We start from the raw sequence: 22,371 nt of genomic DNA on the forward strand, positions 1-22,371 counted from the left end.
TGGTGACTGCAGCCATGAAGTTAAAAGATGCTTACTCCTTGGAAGAAAAGTTATGACCAACCTAGATAGCATATTGAAAAACAGAGACATTACTTTGCCAACAAAGGTCCGTCTAGTCAAGGCTATGGTTTTTCCAGTGGTCATGTGTAGATGTGAGAGTTGGACTGTGAAGAAAGCTGAGTGCTGAAGAATTGAGGCTTTTGAACTGTGGTGTTGGACAAGACTCTTGAGAGTCCCTTGGACTGCAAGGAGATCCAACCAGTCCATTCTGAAGGAGATCAGCCCTGGGTGTTCTTTGGAGGGAATGATGCTAAAGCTGAAGCTCCAGTACTTTGGCCACCTCATGCAAAGAGCTGACTCATTGGAAAAGACTGATGCTGGGAGGGATTGGGGGCAGGAGGAGAAGGGGATGACAGAGGATGAGATGGCTGGATGGCATCACCAAGTCGATGGAGGTGATTTTGAGTGAACTCCGGGAGTTGGTGATGGACAGGGAGGCCTGGCATGCTGTGATTCATGGGGTCGCAAAGAGTCGGACACGATTGAGCGACTGAACTGACTGACTGAAAAAGTATTACATATTTACTAGACAGCATATCATTTGTTGCCTCCTAAAAATCAAAGTACCAGGTAGCATTTAGTATTATAGAATAATAGACAGAACACCATCAGGGTTAAGAATTTGGTTTCTGATTTTAGACTTGGGTAAAAATCCTGCAGCTGTGTAAGTTCTCTGGGTCTCAATTTTCTTGTTTGTAAATTGGGAATAATAAATGGTAATATCTCAAATGACTGCTATATTGAATGAGACTGTATAGACAACACCTAATATACTGCCTGGTACACAGAAAGCAGTCAATAAATTGGTTCAATGTGTATGAGTACTCATACAAAATTCAAAAATAGAACTAGTTAACAATATAGTAATAATCTCATGAACTATGAGGAACAGATAAATTTGCCTTAATATGTTTTTGAGGTTGTTTTTGCTTTTGTAACCTTTATCATTTGGCTCTTCATCAGCTATTACTGAGCTACAAATGCTGCTGCTCTCACACTGCTTATCTCTAACAGCTTCCACCTCCCTTTTAACGCAAGTAACGTGGAGGTGTAGCTGTACAAAGATAAACTCATGCCCAAAGTGTCTCTTAAAAATTGCATAATCTTCAAGAGAACTTTCTGGAGTAATGGAAATGATCCTATATCTTGATTGGGCTGTTGTTACATAGGTGAATATACCTGTCAAAACTCATCAAAATGGACACATAGGAAAAGATCTGTACATGACATAATGCAAATTAAAAATAAAAACTTTTTTAGATTTTATAACTCTTGAACAAGTTACTTTCTCATTCTGGCCCTTACCTTTCTCATCCTCAGAAAGGCAATAATTTCTCATTCAGAAAGAATATAATGAGTGTTAAGAGATAAGGTCCATAAAATACTTACAGTAGTTTCTGCACAGTTAGTTGCCAATTCTTGATCCACTTACATTAACCCTAGGCATTGTTCAGATTTATGAGTCTTAAAACATTCATCCATAATAAAAGCTATATTTCCTCCCTTCCCTCTCCTTTTTCCTACTCTTCCCCTCATCTCTTTTATTTTAGGAAAATATGAATAAACATTTGATTAAAGCTTTAGCCTCCACAAGGTATTATTTTTTAAAAATCATAAGTCATTTTTCTTCAAAGTTCTCCTTCTTCTCATTTAATTACAGTAAAAAACATGGCAGCTGCCTGGTGAACAAGTGGTTAAGACTCGTACTTTCACTGCTGATGGCCAGGGCTCAATTCCTAGTGGGAGAACTAAAATTTTGTAAACCAAGTGGCATGGCCAAAAACAAAACAGAGTAGTTTACTTTTATTAGTTTTCAAGTCACTTTTTAAAAAGTGTCTAAGGAGATCAGTCCTGGGTGTTCTTTGGAAGGAATGATGCTAAAGCTGAAACTCCAGTACTTTGGCCACCTCAGGCGAAGTGTTGACTCATTGGAAAAGACTCTGATGTTGGGAGGGATTGGGGGCAGGAGGAGAAGGGGACGACAGAGGATGAGACGGCTGGATAACATCACCGACTCGATGGACGTGAGTTTGAGTGAACTCCGGGAGTTGGTGACGGACAGGGAGGCCTAGCGTGCTTCAATTCATGGGGTCACAAAGAGTCAGACACAACTGAGCGACTGAACAGAACTGAACTGAACTGAAGCAATGTTCTTTGTTCTAGAATTCCAGGACACTGGAACAATTTCACGTTCATCTAGCATTTACTGAGCAAACATTTATTAAGAACCTAAATCAGCCAGGCAGTGAAGAAACATAGATAAGGTCAGGGAGGCAAATACCTAGCTAAAGCAGATCAAGTAGAATCACTAATAAAAAAGTCTTACCAAATAACAAAATATTTAAACTAGAAATTCAGCTCCTCAGTTGTACTAGACTCATTTTCAGTGCTCAATAGATGCAAGTGACCAAAGGCTACCGATAATGGAATGTGGGGATCATTGAACCCTTCCACCATCACACAAAGCTCTACTAAAAAATGCTGCTTACCCATTCTATTCCAGGACCACTCAATCACAATTTCAGCTTATATAACCTACAATTTTCCACTGATACCACTTGCTGCCATCATTCTAATTTCATGAATCTTGTAAGCTGCATGAACATGGAACAACAGGCTGGTGCCCAAAGAGATGAAGGCAGAGGCATCAAGTCTCTTACCATCAACTGAGACCAAGAGGAGTTAATTGCTCCTTATCATTAATGTCCCAGCCCACTTCTAATCATGGAGAGCCCCACCCTGATACTGTCACTGGTTATAATGTATCTGAGATGGGTTCGGGAAAGAGAGGAGTACTTAAAATTTTACCACCTGTTAAGACAGACCTCACTATTACACATGTCTCTTACCTATCACTAGACCACACCATGGTAGCAGCTAGAAATAAAAATTCTACCAAACTACTAAGGCTTATTTTAAAGCAGTTGTTAACAATATTTCATTAAAAATTAGACATTACAAATGTTAAGTCAGACAAGATGCTGGGACAGAAGACATAAACTAGTACTAACCTAGACAAAATTAGGAAAAACCATCATCTTTGAGAAAGATATGAGGAACTACAACTTTTGGGAACTCTCAAATTATAAAATCTAGGGGAAAGAAACTGTCTGTATCTTTATACCCTGCATGTCTATAACCATTAAAATGGCTTAATCCTCCTTAAAGGAAAACATTTCGTATAGCTGCTTGGTTTACAGAGGGGAAAAAAGATGAAAAAAAAAAGGGAGGAAGGGGGCGGACAAAGAGAAAGAAGTTGAAAGAGAAAGAAATGAAACTGATCCATGAAGAACACTGTGTTAAGAGACCCTGGGTTTTAATTCAGTGTTTTTGAAATGATGTAACACATGGTCAACCTAGACTATATAAAAGGAGGCTATTGCCATCTACCTACCAGCCCTGACCTCTCAAAGAAAACCTTTGCAAAATAGATGTTCTTATACCTCAAGAGAACGCTTTAACTACATGAATGCCATCTCAGCTCTTCTCATGATAAGCTAATAATTTCAAGATTTTTATGACTAGCAAATCAGTAGCTACTCAAGAATATGTAGAGCACCAGTATTAATCAAAGAGCTGCACTACCCAGGAACAGTACTTTGTAGCAGTTAAAAAATAAGATCAGATATTAAAATACTAGCTCTACAAATGCATAAGATAATGTTAAAAAGGGAAAACTATGAGTTCATCTGCAGTTATGAATCTCTATGAGTGTTTTAACAGAAGAAATCAACAACTAATTACGGTTTCCAAAAGATACAGGAATGGTGCTTCCCTACATATGATTCTAACATGATCTATATTCACTGGGGAATGAGAAGAGACTTACCACATCCTAAGCCTCAAAAAGATACACAGGTAAAAATATTTGTCACATCCTTGGTATTTGCTATACAACCTGATAATTAAAAAAAAAAATACTAGTAGCAATACTGTCTTCTGTGACACAAGAAAGATTTCACATATAACAGAAAATTAAGTCTAAAACAACATAGCAAGCTGTGAGCATTTGGTAAAATTTGCTCAACTTTCAAGTTCTGAAAATTGAGTAAGCTTGGCTGTGTAGACAGCACTTCCTTTATTTAAGGGGCAGCAAAACCTCACAACATGAATGAACACAACCTACAATCTGGGTAGACAGTCAAGAGCAAGTGCATTTCAGCATTGCATAATTAGAGCTTTGGGGCAATCCTACAGACTAACTCAATAAAAGGGCCTACAGAACTTTTTGCCAACTTGCAAAATCTTAAAACCTTTCCCATGTTTAGCAACAGCTAGGCAGAAATGCACCATTTATCAGAAAGTCAGTAGACTATACAGTGAAGCTGCAATTTTCATGACAGCATTATTTGCCTTAAATCATACTTACAATTGTTTTACACTCTGCATCTTACCAACTGACAAGGCAACCAGAATCATTTGATGAGTTTGATGAAAATATACAAGTCTCTATTTTCCTTTGGTGTGCACACAGGAGGGGTATATGAGTATGCCTGAAGAAAGGAATCATGTATATTTTGAAAAACTAGCTATACCACTTTACACCCACCAGAACAGCTAAATAAATCAAACAATATCAAGCAAATGTTGCAGAGTATGTGGGACAAATAGAACCCTCATTCACTATTGAAAAGACACTTTGGAAACACTGGGTAATATAAACTGAAATGGAACAAAAGCACATATGATCCAAAAATTCTACTACAGCAATTATGTGCATATGTGCAGCAAAAGATATGTACAAGAAGACTCTATAGGGGCATTAGGCATTGTGACTCAAAACTGGAAACCACCAAGATGTTCATCAACAGTAGAAGGGATAAATTACAGTATTTATATATACACAGTCATACAACGGGATGGAATACAACAGAATGAGAATGAAGAAGCTACCACACTATACCGATGTATCACATAAAAACTGATTTAAGAAGCCATACACAAGGGTGTTGTTGCTGTATGTTACATGCATGTCCATGAACATATGTTACATTCCAATAAAAGTCTACCTAAAATTGGAAAACCAAATCAATATATAATAAATAAGCAACTTTAATGGCTAAACATAACACAATCTGATTCCCAGTGCCACGTCTCCTCCATGCCAAAACTGGGATAGAACACTTAAAAAAAAAAATCCTCCCTCATGCTAATCTAAACCATTTCTACATTAAAGCAAAGAAGGCTATATTAGGGTAACAGAATGCAACAGTCAAATCATTTTTAGGAGAAGACACTAATCTGAAAAGAATTTTAACACCAAAGCTCTCCCTCTCCACATTACCTTGACCACACTCAGATCTTCACCACCTAAAAGGGCACTCTTCTCTGCCATTTATTTAATGGAAACATTTGAAAAGTAATGACCTATCCTAGCAGGGTAGTTATGAGGATTGAAACAAAAAGAGTGGATATATCAAGTCTTCAGTATTGTGCCTATGCACTGAATGACTAAACAGTATTAAAAATCCCAAATAGTGAGTCGTCCAGGTCAAGGGCTATTTCCAATTTATTACTGAAATACAGAATCCAGCATTTAACAGTTGGTCAATTTATGGAATAAATGAATGATGTGAGTGTAAAACAAAAAGAAAGAAAAACAAGGCAAAAGTGGGAAAAGGGGAAATACCAGGAAGCTCAAAGGAAGGGCTTATTTTTACATCAGGGTAAATGACAAGACTATAAATCTCAAATGAAGCAACAAGGAACTTCTCCGGTGGTCCAGTGGCTGACAGCCCACCTGCCAATGCACAGGACACGACTTCAATCCCTGGTCCAGGAAGATCCCATATGCCACAGAGCAACTAAGCCCACGTGCTGCAACCACTGAATCCCATGCACCTAGAGCCTATGCTCCCCAACAAGAAAGGCCACTGCAGTGAGAAGCCCATACACTGCAAACAGAGTGTAGCCCCCTCAACTAGAGCGAGCCTTGGCTCAAGAAGGAAGACCCAGTGCAGCCAAAAAGAAAGAAATAAACCCAAAAAAATATGAAGCAACAGGAACTTCTCTGGCAGTACAGAGGTTAAAACTGTGCTTCCAATGCTGAGGGGGCGGGAGCACGGGTTTGATCCCTGGTCAGGGAACTAGGATCCCACATGCCACCTGGTATGGCCAAAAAAAAAAAAAAAAAAAGTGAAGCAACAAAATCACGTACATATTAAAACTTTTAAAATAAAAACTGCCTCATATATAAAAATAAAAACTTTTCCTCCATATATTTCACAGTGCAGAAGCCAGATGTCTTAAATACAGTTCTTTAATATTGAAACTCTTAAAAATATTTCTGAATGAATTCCTTATGAGGTTGACAGGAATCACAAGTATGTAACAGGTTATATTTAAGACATCTGTCACAGCACATCAATATTCTGATTAAATATGTCATAACAGAAAGGAAAGCGGATTTCACTGAACCCTTATACAGTAGTATTATTTTTATGAATTTAAGTATCAAAATCGTCAAGACTGCAATCTTACGAATACATTAGACTTTCAAAGACAAAGTAGTAAAATACTTTTAATCTCTGTTGTGTGCACAAAATAATAATGAACTATTAGATCCTTTTCCCCTTCCTTTTAAGCATCTCCTTATTCTTAGATTAAGAATAAGAATCTTATTTAATTAACTGTTTTCAATTAACCAACATTTACACAAAGCGATTTATGTGGAAAGCATTACTCTAACTCTAAATGTAAATAAAACTCATTTGGTTCTTGTAACAACTCTTACAAGGTAGGTACAGTGATCCTTTCCATTTTACAGATAAGAACACTGAGGCAGAGACGCTAAGTAACCTACCTAAAGTCAAAAAGCTATTAAAAAGCAGACTGGATGCACTCTTAACTTCTATGCTATACTGCCTAGAGATCTCTGAGGTAAAGTAAAACTAAATTTATCCTGACTTCACTTGATGTTGGGAGGTTAGTTATGTTGATGATCTTGGGTGATAACCATAAAGTGAAAGAGCACTAATGGCACATTTCACAAATTCTAAGATACCCATCTTTTTATATATATATATTTTAGTATGTCTGAAACTGATGGCATTTTATAACTGCAACTGACAGTGCTCTCTCTCTGGCACACAAAACAACAGTGCATCTGGTAACTGCTGGCAAGTACACTTCAAAAGCTTACGGTATGGCCCTCCTGGGTTAGTGCTAAGTAAGTAAGACAAAATATCTAAATTACCTCACAGGTCTGGTACAAGGGCTTTAAAAAGGGTATTTCTTCCCCATAATGATCTATGACAATATTCCAGGTAAACGTAAGGTAAATTCCACTGGAGTAAGTTGTCACTTTCTCAGGCCCACATTGAACTAACCTGGTTATATACTGGTAGGGAAAAATAACTAGTTTCATTATACAATTTGATGAAGAAATAAAGAATTTTGGGTGGGAAAAAACGCTGGCAGACAAAATAACAGCCAAAATGAGATACCTGAGAAAATAAAATCAACAGGAAAGCATAAATCAAGATACCTCACCAGTACCACTTGATTCAAGCCAGTTCTCAAACGCCACTGATAAAAATGCTCACCTAAGTATCTTCAGTTTTTTAAAAAATATACTTTGAATGCAACCAGAACTGACCAAATACGCTCAGTGTATGCCCATGCCCTACTTGAACTACTCTAACAAAACTGGACATGTTAAACTTAATGGCCGTATCGCATAGCTAACTGGTTAACAAAGGTTTAAACTGATCCTAAGAGTGGCCGCCAAAAAAATTTAAATAAATAAAGTTCAATTCATTCAGGACTTCCCTGGTGGTACAGTGCATAGGAATCTGCCTGCCAATGCAAGGGACATGGGTTTGATCCCTGACCTGGGAGGATTCCACAAGCTGAGGAGCAATTAAGCCCCTGCACCATAACTACTGAGCCCCCACTCTCGAGCCGGAAAGCTGAGACTATTGAGTCCATGTGCTGTAAGGAGCGAAGCCCGTGTGCCTAGGGCCTGTGCTCCACACCAAGAAAAGCCACTACAATGAGAAGCCCACACACTGCAAGCAAGAGTAGCTCCACCTGCTTTAACTAGAGAAAGCCCACACACAGCAAAAAAGAACTAGTGTAGTCCATAAATAAATGTTTTTTAAAAATTCAATTTATTTAAATATTCCTGTCAATATTTGCCGTGATAATTTCAGGATGAATAATGTTCAATTTTTTCTTTGTCTGCTTTTGTCTTAGTGGTTAAAGCTACCTTTCAGGGTAATTTCCCACTAAAACACCAAAACTGCATCGAGATTACAACTAAAAAATTCAATTAAAAAAAAACCCAACTGTACACTTTACCTTAAAAATCACTTAATTTTGATAGGGCAGGAGGGAGGAGACTAAAATGAACTTTCACAAAACTGAAAATTTGTTCTGTAAATATACCCAGACAGGAAACAATGGTATCTTCTTTAATGGTGTATTAAATTTCAAATAATATTTTAAAAGCCTCATACTACTTTTCAGTTACACTACAACCTTTGAGATACTGCATCACCTAATAGCAGAGTGAAACCTCTCTTCTTTTGTATCCGTTATTCGTAATTATTTTTATTCCTATATTTCTTATGCTTTAAGTGTATAAACAACCTATCCCAGCCATAGTTTGAAGCAAGCTATTTTATATCTGTAGATCAAATTTTTAAAAAACTATTTTTTATGTATGTAAAGTTCTATTTCACAGTTATATAATTCACAATTTAATGCTAATAATTATCCTGTCCTCATTGAGAACACGTAGGTAAGTCTGAAGACTATCTGAAGAGTTCTACATATGTATATATAAATAAAAGACTTGGGAAAGTGTACCTGTAAGGACCATAATATACAAAAAATATATAGTTGTCGTACAAGAATTTATTAAGATTTAAAAAACTAAAAGCCAGGGAGAAGACGAGCAAAAGACAGGAGGAACTAATAAAAGCACTTTTTTTTTAAGTTACAATTTTCTTAATATAAAATGGAAGGAAGACTGCCTTAGCAGATTAGAATAATCTAATGATGTTTCTACAAAAACTTAAGAAAGGTTATCAGAAGCAAAATTTTTGATAGAGACTATCCTGTTTTTTTAAAACAGATGTCTTCTAGAACCTTTATTTACTGTGTTGGTAAACCATAAAGAAGGCTGAGTGTCAAAGAATTGATGCTTTCGAACTGTGTTGCTGGAGAAGACGCTTGCGAGTCCCTTGGACTGCAAGATCAAACCAGTCAATCCTAAAGGAAACCAATCCTGAATATTCACTGGAAAAGAGCTCCCTGATGCTGGCAAAAGGAGAAGAGGACGGCAGAGGATGAGATGGTTGATGTAACAGGCATGAACTTGAGCAAACTCTGGGAGATAGTGAAGGACAGAGGAGCCTTGTATGCTGCAGTTCATGGGGTTGCAAAGAGTCAGAATTCCAATACTTTGGCCACCTGATGTGAAGAACTGACACGTTTGAAAAGACCCTGATGCTGGGAAAGATTGAAGGCAGGAGAAGAGGACGACAGAGGATGAGATGGTTGAATGGCATCACCTACTCAATGGACATGAGTTTGAGTAAACTCTGGGAGTTGGTGAGGGACAGGGAGGCCTGGTATGCTGCAGTCCATGGGGTTGAGTCAGACTCGACTGAGTGAACTGAAATCAAAGAGTCGGACTCAACTTAGTGACTGAACAACAACAAAGCCCATTTTAACATAATTTCTCTTTCTAATACACTTTTTTCTTGTCAACTAAGGTTTTGCCAATTACAACATTCTTTGTGAAGGAATCCCTGAAAATAAACTGTGTTCTACTATGATGTAAGACTAAGTCTCAGACCATTTAGACTATCTAAAATAGCATTTATGGTACCAGAGGACTGCTATTATTCCACTGAGACCCAAAGTATGATCACTGACCATATATCTGATGGATAGGAGTAAACTCCTAGCAATCCTTACTAAGGCCTTAATTTTAATTCTCTAAATTTGAGAAAAAGTTGTATGTATAAAATTTCTCCCATCCAAAAAAAGAAAATCATTAAAATATAACCAAAATATCAAGTTACACTATCAGTTACTTAATGATTCTATAAACATAGGTTATAAAATATAAAGCTAACCAGCAAAAACAAAACACCACCTAGGACAATAACAAAGAAAATCCTTATGTTTTGAAGGTATTCAGAAGCTATCTCCGTGTTTGGTGGCTAAATAGGTAGTGATGATATTAATCAAAACAGCAAACAGAAAGATGTTCAAGTTCAAGGGACAAACTTCTGGATGGTATGGCCAAACTCTCTCATCTACCACCCATACGTGACAGCCACAATCCCTTGCCTTTGCAAGCTTTCAAAATAAACTCCTCTACCCCTGCATTGCCCTTTCCATCCCTCCATTTGTCCTTCCGAAATGCTCTGCCCAATGGTCTATTTTCTTTTGAAAGCTTTCCCTAAGGTACCTTCTCTCTGCTTACAAGGCAACCTGAATAAACTGCTATGATAGCACTAATCACACTACACAACATTTAACTGTCCATTGCCCCTAGACTCTGAGGTCTAAGTGAATTTCGAAAACTCTAATAATAGTTAATACTCGATAAACAGTACTTAAAAACTACATTCTATTTGAATATATTCTAAATAAATGAATGAATGAGTTTGAGATGCTTATAGAACACCCAGATAGTGATAAACAGAAACATGGCTCTGAGCTCAGGAAGGAAGACATGGTTCATGTTATAGATAACATTTTACCCTAAATCTGTAACTGTTGCTTTGGCAGACAGTTAAATGAACAAAATTCAAAAAACAAAATTCATAATCAAATAGTTTATGGACGGACAGACAACTGAGACATTAAATGTTTTGCCCATAAAATACAATGTGTACTCTTTGTTGTTGTTTAAGTCATTAGGTCATGTCTCACTCTTTTGTGACCCCATGAACTGCAGCCCGCCAGGCTCCTGTGTCCATAGGATTTCCCAGGCAAGCATACTTAAGTGGGTTACCATTTCCTTCTCCAGGGGATCTTCCTGACCCACAGATCAAACCTGCATCTCCCATATTGGTAGGTGGATTCTCTACCACTGAGCCACCAGGGAAGCCCTGTGTTCTAATTTCCAACTTAATTGATTTCTCAGCTTCAATCAACATAGATTAGCCACACCCTCCTTTTTTGGTCTATTGCCTTGGCTTCAGTGATGCTAAGGAAAATCTCCTTCAACCTCTGGCTATATCTTCTCTGTCCCCTTTGCTCCATTTCTTTTTCTCAATGTTAAATACTGAAGAGGCGTAGGGGGCCACATTCCTTTATCTTCTCTATGTACTTTCTGCTTAGGCAATCTCATCCCCCACCTTCCACATTAAGACATCCATTAACAGCTATATACTGATTATTCCCCACTGAACTACAATCAACATGTCCCCTATTACCAGAAACTAACACAAAACTGCTCTCCTCTCCCCAGTATTCCCCTGTATTAGGCACAAGAACCACCAACCCTGGAAATCAGCCTTCTCCTTTCCCTAGACCTCCAAATCGAATCCACCACCTAATTCTATTAACTCTACTTCTCAAATATTTGTCAAATTCAGCTACTTTATCACTGCCAAGTCTGGACCAAGATTTCATTATCTTTTGCTTAAATTACAAAAATAGCTGAATTCAATTCTGCTCAAAGTGTGATCTGTGGACCCATACTGATCCACAAACTCTTTGTTATTGGTGTCAGACAAGGTAAATACAGCAACAGAGGGCACTCAGAAATTTTTAGAGCAATTGACAGACACTGCCACAATATCCATTTTATTGTACATTACCAAAGTACCACACAAACTATAAAGTAAAACAAAACAAAACAGATCCTTTACCACCGATAAGTTTGAGAAGCACTGGCCTAACTGGTCTCCTTGCTTTTACTCTTGCTTATCTCCAATATGTCCTCAACAGAGCGGCCAAGTGATGGTTTTAAAGCAAAAATTTAAGCAACTTATTCAGCTGTTTGACATTCTCCAATGGCTTCCCACTACCCCTAGGATTAATTACAAAAGACAGGTAAACCCCACTGCTGAGATTTTTACAAAAAAATATTTTTTTTCCAGAAAGGTGAAGAAATCTTGTTTAAAGTAACCAATGAAGAATTGGAAGATCTGAGAGGCAACAAAGGATAATAGACTCTACAACCATATGACCTGGCTCCACTGCTTACTTAGCTGTGTGATTTTGTAGAAGTAATCTGATTCTCAGGTTCCTTATTTGTGAAATGGAAATATAATTAAGGCTCTTCAAAGGGGGATTGTTGAGAGGTTTAAACAAGTTAATATATATAAATCATTTGAAAGAATGGCTAGCCCAGTGCTTTAGGAGTATTAGTGATTATCATTATCTTTAACATTTTACTAGTGCTCTTAGAAGATAATTTTATCTTCTTGCTTGCTTATTGTCTGTCAGTGCCACATTAAGATATAAATTACAAAAAAAAAAAAAAAATCCGTATTATTATTCTCTAATAGAACTTTTCTCAGAGGACTTAAACCCTACAGAAACTGAGTTAAGTGACTATTTCCTCAGTTCTTTCTCAAGCATAGGGCAGAGCTAGCACCAATCTAGATGCATTGAAGAGTAGTTAATTCATTACGTACTTTGGATGCTTTAGAGCAATAGGACCTGATATTTACTGGAACCCCTGCTAAAAAGGGCTGCTCTTGTGTATTCCCCAAAGTCTGGCATGATGTATGCTATGCTATGCTATGCTATGCTAAGTCACTTCAGTCGTGTCCGACACTGTGTGACCCCATACACGGTAGCCTACCAGGCTCCCCCGTCCCTGGGATTCTCCTGGCAAGAACACTGGAGTGGGTTGCCATTTCCTTCTCCAATGCATGAAAGTGAAAAGTGAAAGTGAAGTCGCCTAGTCGTGTCTGACTCTTAGCAACCCCATGGACTGCATGATGTAGGTGTTCATTAAATATTTTTGGAAAGAATGGTTCTTTTCAAAACCACAGTAATAGTGCTTAGCACAAAGTAGCTACTAACTGTTAATTTCATTCCACCCCTTCAAAGTTTCTACCAACTTTAAAAGTATGATTCTACCGGATTCATTTTTCTTGAACTGAGGGAGTCTATATAATTTAAAGCCAAAAATGCAGAATACAGACAGTAGGAACGCCAAGAAATAGAAACCAATGTTGGCAGGAACTATGTGGAAACAGTAAGAGGTGGAAGATACGTAGAATTTGGATATGCAGGGGAAAGAGCAAAGGTTATTCTAGGTCAGGGAATAGCATAAGCAGTAGAGGCAGTGTCACCCAAAGTTTAAAGAACATTCCATTGGTGATACCAAAAAAAAAAAGATTTTAAGCTATACATAGGCAAAATATTTGAAAGTTCCATATGCACATGTTTTTATGTGTAATCAGGACAGCAAATTGTGATTCCAAACTTTTACTACTTAACAACATTAAGTTAACAGAACTTATTTGGACTTTTCAAAGAAGTGAGTTGTTTGAAAAAAGTATCAAGAAAACAATGAACAGGAAGCGAGCAAATATGACAAAATTAGTCAGGATTTTAAAGAGCAAAACTTGGGGAACATTAAGACACAGTCATGTGAATAAAACCCATCAATAAGAGAAAAGCAATGTCTTCTGAATGAAGCCAAAGCCCTAGCCTTAGTAGCAATTCAACATAAAGGACAAGCAGGTATGAAGTATCTTATCAGTTTTGAGTATTTAACTGCAGTACTACAATTTTCCTCAGTAAAATCCTCATTTTTCCTTATGATAAATATGCTACACAATTTCAGTTACTCCCAAAACAAAGATAATTTTAAATTTCCAAATAGATACTTGAAAATGATACAACATATAGCCTGGTAACTCACCTGAAAATACAGAGCTAAAACTATACTTTTCACACCAGAAGGAACTACTTTATACAGAAACAAAGTATGAATCATACCTACATCAAAAAAGCTGTTAAAATAAAAAAAGCAAAAGACAGCTTTCCTTCCCTCCACTTCCTCTCTCAAAATTAACCAATAGCCAAATCAAGCTAAGAAATGATGATAAAGAACACTTATTGAACTTTTATGAGGCACTGTTGTATCTTACCTGAATTAAGTTATGCAATTATCACCACCATTTTATGAAGTACACTCCTATCCACATTCTACAGCTGTAAGAATATGAGGCACAGAGAGATTAAATAACTTGCTCAAGGCCAGATATGGTAGATGGAAAGGCAGGGATTTAGATCCTGACAGTTCAGTTAGAGTCTGAGTTCTTAACCACTGGACACCATTTATCTCAATAGGAGGATGATAATTTGAAATATTCCACCTTCCCCATTATGACAGGAGAGATGTAATGTTTCAAAGTATGAACTTTTTTATTAGTTAAATTTCCAGCCTAAGAAACAGGACGTTCATCAGTTTTATGGAAAAACTAGGAAGATGAATATTATAATGAAATAATATAGGCCCAGGAGTCTTTCAAATACAGACAAAGCACCAGAAGCTTCAGAAGTCTGGCTGTGAAAGACACTATTCACAGAGAAAGATGCCAAAAGTTGGGATAAGCAGAAGGTGAATCCTATTTCTACTCGACCTACTGCTTTGAAGGAGAAAATCCTGCCCATCCCCTTGCCTTTCAGTAATTCAGTTACACAAATGCATAGATTGAAGATTGAGGGGAAATGATGGCAGAGGGAGCAGAAAGATGGTAAGTCAGGACGTCGTGGACCCTGACCCGCAGAGTCCTTCTGATGTCCCTAGTGAGGGAGAATTCTGAGAGGGCAATGCATATCTGGGGGTAGGGAGATTGAGGGCAGGGCCACCAGGGTGGAGGCACCGAGAGGTCCGGCTGGAGAGCTGAGAATTCATCGTGAAACGGGGTAATGGAGATACTTTCAAGTGTATACTTTTGGGATAAGGAGGTATGGACGTGAACGCGGGGGTGGAGGACAGTTTCTCGCTCTAGGCAGGACTCAGGGTGGGAAAACAGACAAGGTATTGAAGGGAGGGCGCGGAGGTCTACAGTTTATAAAGGGGGGAGACTGGGCCAGGCAAAGGGGCAAGGCTTGCGGAGGAAGGTCGGGGGGATCCTGATAGAAGGAAGCAGGGAGTCAATGGGGGAGGGGATGATTCCCAGGGGAAGTAGACACTCGAGAGGTTAGGGAGGTCCAGGGGACTGGAGGCACACCTCAGGAGCGGGGGTCCTGGGCCGAGGAGGAGGAGGGTGCCGAGATGCGGGAGGAGGCCGCTGGGTTCCAGTGCAGGTGAGTCCCAGGGAAGAGGGGGGAGCAAGCGACCACGGCTGTGGCCGGGACCGCGGCGGGGGAGGGGCACCTACCCGGACGTGAGGGGTAGCAGCGGGCAGTCCCAGTGGCGGCTCCTCTCCGGCTGAGGTGATGGCGGCGAGTCCCTGTGGCGACCGCCTCCGCCGAGCCGCATCCCTCCTCCCCAGTCCGCCCTTCTCCCCTGTCTCCCGCTCCTAAACTTCTTCCCCGGGATAAACAAACCCGCCGCCAGGGGCGGCCGCCTCCGCCGCTCCCGCCCCCACGCAGCCCCCCCACTCCGGGCCCGTCCGGGCCCCGGCTTCCGAGTTGCGACTCCGGCCCCAGCCCCAGCCCCCGAGCGCGCATGCGCGCGGCGGAGGCGGCTCGCGAGGCAGTCACTCCCTCCCTCCCTCCTGCGCCGAGCACTTCCGGCCCGGGCCGGATCCGCCGCCGTGGTTTGAATGTAGCCGGCGCCGTTTGCGCCGGGCACTGGCTCGCAGCCTGCCGCGCTCCACATCCCCGGCCGAGCCTCTCCTGGTAGGGACTCCCCCGCTTCAGTGCAGCATAAAACTTTTCTAAAAAACTCACTGATCCCCCCTAACAACTTATCTAATTGACCTAGGGTCAGTGTAAGAGGCGGCTGCTGTTTTCTGCGCACGGTTTTCTTAGGGCTGTACCAGGCTGGAAAGCCAAGATAAAATTTGTACCGATCGCTTCCTGTGAGCTCAGAACTATATGACTTCCTAAAACAAAAACAGCAGTATAGAGACTTCCCTGGCGGTCCAGTAGTTAAGACTCTGCGCTTCCACTGCAGGGGGCGCGGGTTCCATCCCTGGTGAAGAACTAAGTTCCCGCAAGCCACTCAGCGCGGCCAAAAGGGAAAAACAGCAACAACAAAACAGGAGTATACAATCTCTTAATAGGGTTAAAGACAACAGTCTGATAGGCAAATGAAGTGCCACGGTGGAAGCGTTTTGCATAGGAGGAGATGAGCCGTAACTTATCAGGCTTAGGAAGGGAGGGGGTCCGCCGAGGGGCGGCTGAAGGATGCTTGAGAAGCATAGCAGAGCAGGAGGCATCCAGAGACTGGACGTTGGTAAACAGAGCTATAGCTAAGCAAATGTCTTAAGAGATGAGGTGACTGCCTCATGGAGTTCAGAGAATATAATCTTATTTGTGTATTTAACACAAAAAACGTGCGTGGAATACAAACAGCTCCAGCCAGATTTTCAGAAAGGAGATAAGATCAGCATAATCAGGTCTCAAAGTTGCCTTAGGCAAAGGGTTAAAAAACAGAATCGATCCCTGGGTCTGGAAGATGCCCTGGAGAAGGAAATGGCAATCCTCTCCAGTACTATTGCCTGGAAAATCCCATGGACAGAGGAGCCTGGTAGGCTACAGTCTCTGGGGTCGCAAAGAGTCGGACACGACTGAGCGACTTCACTTCTTCACTTTAAAAAACAGAAGTGAAAATGAGCATTGATGTATTGGGGACTGTAGGGAGAGGAAATATTAGTGCAGAATTTCATGTTCTCCAAACATGAAGAAAACCAAATACTATTATTTGCTGTACTCATTGTGGGTGTGTGTTAACTTTATGGTATGTGACAGAAACAGTACAAATTACATGTAATTTTTGCCCAGGCCTTTTAGCTGTCTCAACCTCTTATCACTCATGCACTTTCTTTAATTGACCATTATTATGCACTAATAAATGTAATATGTTCAAGGAATTGAACTGCAATAAATCCTTCAGAAGATTTCCAACTGTGAGTTAAGAAATGAGTGGTACTTAGTGGCTCTTGATACTTGACTGAATTCTAGTTGGGGAGTGGTTCAATATACTTGCCCCCACAGGATGTCAAATTGCTCCTCAGGGTATTATTACAGTCTTTCCCCTAGGCTTGCTCTCTTTGCAGTATTAGGATATATCATTCTTTTTCTGCTAGTATTTGGTGAATTTATCCACTGATAAAATAACAGTAAATTGTAAGAGATGACGCCACCCTTATGGCACAAAGTGAAGAAGAACTAAAGAGCTTCTTGATGAAAGAGGAGAGTGGAAAAGTTGTCTTAAAGCTCAACATTCAGAAAACTAAGATCATGGCATCCAGTCCCATCACTTCATGGCAAATAGATGGGGAAACAGTGGCTGACTTTATTTTTGGGGGGCTCCAAAACCACTGCAGATTGTGACTGCATCCATGAAATTAAAAGACATTTACTCCTTGGAAGGAAAGTTATGACCAACCTAGACAGCATATTAAGAAGCAGACACATTACTTTGCCAACAAAAGTCCGTCTAGTCAAGGCTATGGTTTTTCCAGTAGTCATGTATGGATGTAAGAGTTGGACCATAAAGAAAGCTGAGTGCTGAAGAATTGATGCTTTTGAACTGTGGTGTTGGAGAATACTCGAGAGTCCCTTGGACTACAAGGAGATCCGACCAGTCGATCCTAAAGGAGATCAGTCCTTGGTGTTCATTGGAAGGACTGATGTTGAAGCTGAAACTTCAATACTTTGGCCACCTAATGTGAAGAACTGACTCATTTGAAAAGATCCTGATGTTGGGAAAGATTGAAGGCAGGAGGAGAAGGGGGATGACAGAGGATGAGATGGTTAGATGGCATCACTGACTCAATGGACATGAGTAAACTCTGGGAGTTGATGATGAACAAGGAGGCCTGGCGTACTGCAGTCCATGGGGTCACAAAGGGTCGGACATGAGTGAATGACTGAACTGAACTGAATATGGCTTGTAACTAATGCTAATAAAAATGTGATTGGGAATTCCCTGATAATCCAGGGGTTAGGACACCTTGCTCTCACTGTGGAGGGCCCAGGTTCCATCCTTGAGGGAGGGAACTATGTTCCCACAAGTCTTGGGGCATGCCCACCCCACAAAAAAGAGAAGTTTGGCAGAGTAAAAGATGACTCTATGATCATCATAGATTAAAGATTTATTACCAATCCCCTAAAGAACTTCCTTTCTTGATTTCCTACTTGTTGGATACCTATTAGAAAACTAGATTATTAAAAGAGGTTTTAGTTTAGTGCTGCCATAAGTGACTTTTAAAAATATAGAAATAAGTAACAGCTTTATCACTGGTGTAGAGCACAGTGAGCTTCCAGTCATGTATCAAGTTTGCATTGCTTAAGGCGTTAGCCGTCATGACCATCCAACTCCTTAGATGCCAAGAAACTTTATTATAACTGATTTTTCTGCTCACTGTCGGTTTTCTATAGGAAACCAGTCAGATTCTCAGTGGATGTGGCTGATTCAGAAACTCTTATTGCAGATAATAGGTTGGCAGTTAGCACAGATCAGAAGAGCCATTCCTTCTCTGAGCTTAATGCACACAGAGGAGGACCAGATTTTGAACCTTCTTGACTCAGCCCTATGAGACTGTCTGAAAAGCTATCCATGCACTCCACTTTGATGTTTTAGTGACTGTGGCATCTTATGCCTCTTTTCTAAATTAAACATCACAGTTCTTTCCATTTCATGGCATAACCGACTTACCAGTGTTTTCCATACTAGCACCCCGTTTTGTACTATCATTGTCCAATTCTAACTGTCAAAACCTATAGAATTCATAAATCCAATATTACGTTCTGTTTAGAGATAAAACAGAAGTAACGATGTGCTTATTAGCAAACAGTATCCTTCATGAATTCTAAGTGACATGCTCTCTGAGCTCCCCTGGACATTTTGCCTCATACCCTTACCCTACTAATGTGGTTCACCAAATGCTTCTCTTCTAGTGAGCTGGCTTCTGCTAACCATATTCCCTCCTATCTGAAATTTTTTTCAAGGGAACCACTCTGGTCTTACTTTTCACAAGCTAACACTTGTGATCAGACACTTAACATTTAGTTTTTGGAATTTAGGTGGAAAGAAAAGAAAAACTCTTGGTAATTATCTTTCACTGTTGTTGATATTAGGCCTTTTTTTCTGGAGGAAAACACTAAAACCTTTGTTGAATAGCCTGTCGATTACACATAATCTCATTTTTTTCCCCTTTGTCTCCATTTCTTTCTTATCTCTGGCTTTTCATCTTGCATATAAATTCCTAGTTTTGTAGTACTTTTACATTTATAATATTCACTTTTTAGGGATCTAAAAACCTAAGAACTCTAGCATTATACTTAGAACTCTTGTGTAGTGATGCCCCCCAAAAGGGAAAGTTTGATGTACTTATCACTTAAAAATCACTCCAAGAAAACAGAATAGGCACCAGAACTCTGAGAACAGGTTCTTTTATGTCTTTTAAGTCCTTCCTTGGCATTTTTTATTTTCATGTCCTCAGCTATGATATGTCAAATATTTTGAGATGTTCCCTTGTTTCAGACACATTCATGTATTTAATGCTTTGGTTCTTTGCATACTCTGTCTACTGTAGGAGAAAGGATTTTTGTTGTTTTATCACCATGTGGAGAGTAAGAGTTGAGTTGCAGCATACTAGTTGGCATACTGTTACATTTTCTAGAAATTTAACTGAATATTAAATTTAACCAAGTTTGAAACATTTTGAGGCTCTTAAACCACCAATAATCCCTAGATTCTGGATCCATAATGCTCAATGAGTGAGATAGCAATACCTCTACCTACACAATACATTGTCTTGGAAAAATCTTGGTTACCCTACTTGGAAGTCCTCTATTCACAATGTAATGTGAGAAAACAACAAAAATGATCTCTTCTACAGGATTATCCAAGGCCCCTAGAGCATCACTCTAGGTGCACCCTGAGAACTCTCACCCAAGGTCACTTACGGTTGCTGGAAATATTTTTACTGTGCCAGGATCCAGGCGGTCGCTGCTGCCATGATCTAGTAGTCCCTGATGATCTCTCCCTTCTTCATCGTGGCCAGCTAAACTCTCCTCTGCTGGTGCCCCGACCTTGCCCCTTCTCAGCTTCCCAGGTAACCTGAGAAGTTGCGTTGATTCTGGTCCTTGGAGATAGTCCCAGGGGAAGCCTGGAACACTCCACTGTGCTCTCCAGCCAGGATCACCAGCCTCTGCAGCAGCCCCCAGTGACTCTAGAGGTGCAGCCGCTGTCTCCTCCTCTTTTATCTCTGCTCAGTCATCACAATGTCTCCAGGTCAGGGTCTTTGGTCCCCTCCCAGAGAGACACACCCTAATGCCTATCAGGGCGGTTTCTGGTTAGAGGAGTTTATTTAAAACATCTGCCTCTGCCACGCCCACTGGGTGGGTCTCAGATTCTAACCTTCTTCAAAATCGGGGCATATCACTCCACTTTCTTCTGACCCTAACTCAAGAAATGGCAGCCCCATGGCTGTTTTCTCTGGACATATTAAAGGGCCCTGCCTCCAGTGGGATCTCAGATGGGCTTCAGTTTCACTCAGACTAAGGACTCCTTCTACAGGGGACCGCATGTAGAACTGGGCCCTGCTCCCAGACCAGCAATCTAGAAGTCCCACAGGGCCCATTGGGTGAGCTGCAGCGGTGCTCCTGGGGCTGCCCAGGGGCCAATCAGATGCTAGTGAACCCAGGAACCTTGGAATCTCCGGGCCTCAGTGTTCCTTGACTTGCTGCTTCTTCCTGCCCTACAGCCTCAGATGGATTGAGTTCTGTCTTACCTTCTGCTGCCTCCCTGCTTTAGAAACTACGCCATGCTATCTAGCTGTTGCCAAATCTGCATTCATACCCTTACACCACACTGAGTGGCCGCCTGCCTCCAGATGGTTTTCTCTGCTATTCAGAGCCCTTTGCCGCCAGTGTGCTTGCCAGATTGGAAATCCTGGTATGGCCATTTCCAAAATTAGAAACCAGACAGTGCCATCCATATCTGGGGACACTGCGCCTGCACATCCCAGCACCCAGTCAAGCCTAGCCTTTGTGAAGGTACCTGCCAGACACCCTCCCTGCAAGCCTCCCTCCCCTTCCCTGCATTTCTAGCCTAGGTAATTTGTTTTTTTGCCTTCCCCTCCCTGCCTGTCCATCCCTGCTGAAGTTTTAGCACCCTTGACCTTCTCTATCTGAACTATGCCAGGCTGGAGAAGGGCCAACTTTAGGGCTATATAAATCCTAGATATAGAGACCTCTTCCCAAACATGAAAAGATGTAGCCACATCTTACATGAAAAATACAATGTTTTGTTATGCAAAATGAGATTCATCTAATTTTCCTTTCAAAATATTTAATAATTTCATTTTGCAATTCTCTATATATTTTAGAGCCAAAACATTTTCTTTTCCAGCTCTCAAAACAATTTGATAAAACCTGGAAAAACTTACAGGTCCTGGGCACTGTGCCTGTAGTGAGAACCTGAACCCTTAAAAGGATTAAAAAATGGCACTGGGAGGGGGAAGGCAAGCCCTTCCACACTTGACTCCATCTCAGGGCTTTTCCCCTCAATCTCATCATCACTGAAATCTTTCTCTTCCCCAGTTTTTATTAACTGGGTTTCTCTGATCCTTGCCTTGGTCACTCATTTTTTACCCATGCTGCTCACATGTGTTCTTGTTGTTTAGTCATGTCTGACTCTTTGCGACCCTATGGACTGTAGCCCACCAGGCTCCTCTGTCCATGGGATTTCCCAGCAAGAGTACTGGAGTGGGTTGCCGTTTCCTTCTCCAGGGGATCTTCCTGACCCAGGGACTCAACTTGCCTCTCCTGCATTGGCAGGCAGATTCTTTACTGCTGAGCCACCAGGGAAGCCCTGTTCCCAGTGTTAGCTGGCTGGTCTGATTGCACAGCATCACCATCCTGTAGATTCCCTTTTACAGCACTCCTTCCACCACTGAAGGCCGTGGGGTATTGTCTTGAAGCCCCCTCACCCCCAAGACTGCAGCTTTCAACTATGGCATATGTTTGCTTGACCCTGTAGGTATGACAGTGACGATGTTTTTGGAATGTACTTTTGTAAGTGTGCAGCTCCATCCATCTCTCTGCCTTCCCCCACCCCCCTCATCCCCCACAACCAACTCCCTACTGTATGAGACAGGTCTCCTACTACAGTTTGGATGTACAGTATTACCCTGTCTGCTAGGACTGACCAGCAAAGCCCACTTGTGTCCAAAGCAGAATAACTACCAGAAATCA

At 40.7% G+C, this 22,371-nt stretch overlaps 1 protein-coding gene across 8 annotated transcripts in view; it reads right to left on the bottom strand.

Annotated features, from left to right (window-relative positions):
- SPOPL (speckle type BTB/POZ protein like) overlaps positions 1-20,410 on the bottom strand; it is a 58,191-nt gene extending 37,781 nt beyond the window's left edge. For 3 of the 8 annotated variants that reach the window (XM_055572698.1, XM_055572692.1, XM_055572697.1), the window contains exon 1: positions 20,080-20,409. The gene's annotated coding sequence lies outside the window, so the exon portion shown is untranslated. Of the gene's footprint in view, positions 1-15,377; positions 15,533-20,079 lie in introns of those variants that run through there. The other 5 variants (XM_055572696.1, XM_055572693.1, XM_055572691.1 and 2 more) reach the window with 3 other exon arrangements.
- Between the last annotated feature and the right edge of the window lie 1,961 nt (positions 20,411-22,371).

The sequence above is a fragment of the Bubalus kerabau genome, chromosome 3 (genome assembly GCF_029407905.1).
Source record: "Bubalus kerabau isolate K-KA32 ecotype Philippines breed swamp buffalo chromosome 3, PCC_UOA_SB_1v2, whole genome shotgun sequence".
NCBI classification, from domain to species: domain Eukaryota; kingdom Metazoa; phylum Chordata; class Mammalia; order Artiodactyla; family Bovidae; genus Bubalus; species Bubalus kerabau.